We start from the raw sequence: 1,989 nt of genomic DNA, 5'->3' as shown, positions 1-1,989 counted from the left end.
TTCCTCAGATTCGGTCTCTGACTCCTTGACCTGAATCTGCTTCCTCTTCTTCGACCGCTGGGCTGGAGCCTTCCGCCTCGAGCGACCAGGTGGCTGAGCGACCTGTTCTGTCCTGGTCGTTTCTTTCTTAGGACAAGGCTGGGAGGGCGCGGCTGTTCGCACTGGTTGTGCCGTTGTAGGGCGAGCAGCTTCGACTTCCCTTTCTTTCCTCTAACGAGGGAAGTTGAATGGTGCTCGCCGGGGCTGCTCGGATTCTTTCGGAGGCATGGTCGCTGCGTGAAGGCGCGTTAGTAACTAAGCAAAAATTATTCCACGACCAGAAAGGAATCAGTGTGCAACTTACATTCTGGGGACTCTAAAGACGCCTGGTCGTTGAAAAAACCGTACTTTCGCAAGTTCGCGGTTGTCACGAGCTTCCTCGCGTCCTAGCTTTCTTCAAGGAGAACCCCAAAAGACACGATCCTGTCCGGGTCGGTGAGCAGGTCCAGGCTGGTCATCTTGTTAACTGCAAACGAATGCAGGTCGTTAGAATAAGTGTTTGCATAGTTAATGAATTTAGCGAAGAGAGACCTATTGGTTTCTGAAAGCGGCAGTAGCCGTCGTAGCAGAAGAAGAAGAACTTCGTCTCATAGGCCCCCACGTTGCTGGGATAGCTATGTATGCCTTCGGCGATGGTAGATCGCCGAGACAAGTAATATGAGTCTTTGTCCTTACTCCTTTTGAGGTAATACGAACAACCGAGTTCCACCGCTGTTAATTTGCCCAAGCCGCTCTCAAGGCACACAATGTACATCGCAACCGCGATGTACATCGCAACAGCGATGACATATGCGTTTGGCGTTAATTGCATTGGTGCGATCCTAAAGTGATCTAGGATCGACCTAATAAAGGGGTGGAGAGGAATCAACCCCCCACCCTTGAAGATCTCTTTGGAGATCGCAGCCAGGCCATCGGAAGGATGTCGCGACGATCGAGTGGCGTCGAGAAAACCTCCGCGCAGATGCCAAACTGTTTCTTTATCCTATCAAATTCCTCTCAGGTGAGAACCGAGAAAACCTCGAGGGATTCATCCACGGGAAGATCCCGCGAAGACGAACCGGCTCCTTCTTCAAATCTGGACGCTGAGGGTTCCATTCAGCAGTCTGCAGCACCGACAGACAGAAGGTCATTTTAGCCATCGTACGTCGCCCCGTACAGCGGCTTAGGGCGAATTTCCTAAAACCTAATAGTGACTCCAGCCACCATTTATGATAGGGAACCGACTCCGTCGTCGCGCCTCTGATGAAACATCAGATGACGCAACGCCATTGTACCACCAGATAATAAAAAAGAAAAGAGAGAGGGAGCAAAAACCCTTACCTTTTGGGGGACGTGACCGTGAACGGTTCTTGCTTCAGGTATCGGAAAAGAAAGGCTTCCGGTTTGCAGGGAGTTTTCGTTCGAGACAAATGGGATTCTGGCGGCCTCATCTGGAAAATCTGGACTTTTATATGGACCACGAACCGGCGTTAACCGCCCCTCAGAACCGAAATGACGTTTCTCTCTCTCTGCATTAAATGCGCCCCGCGCCGCATTTATTGTTGTGATGAGGGTTGTCGTTTCGAGCGCGTCATGCAATTAATGCTCTGCCAAGGCAGTAACGCGTCAGCACACAACGCATTTAATGCGCCTGGCAGACGCCTGACACGCGCAAAGCACCTGTTAGCGCAAAAGCGACCTCATTAGTTCTCCGTCTCTAAGGGGTGGTAAGGAGCGTCCGATGAAGTCAGGACACTCAGGCAACGGCTATCAGGTCGTTCGGACGAGGTTTACACGAGCAAAAGGTCATATCCCGAGCTTCTTTCATTCAGGTCAGAATGGTCAGGACCTCCACTCGCGGCATGACTTAGTTTCCAAGGTTTGACCCTCAAACCTTAAAAGTTAGGGAATTCTGTTATGCCTGGGAAATTAAGGGCTGACGTGGGAAATCACGTGATGGGGGTGACCTGC

Source organism: Pistacia vera, unplaced genomic scaffold (genome assembly GCF_008641045.1).
Source record: "Pistacia vera cultivar Batoury unplaced genomic scaffold, PisVer_v2 Contig421, whole genome shotgun sequence".
In the NCBI taxonomy this organism is placed as follows: domain Eukaryota; kingdom Viridiplantae; phylum Streptophyta; class Magnoliopsida; order Sapindales; family Anacardiaceae; genus Pistacia; species Pistacia vera.
This window is presented reverse-complemented; position numbering follows the sequence as displayed.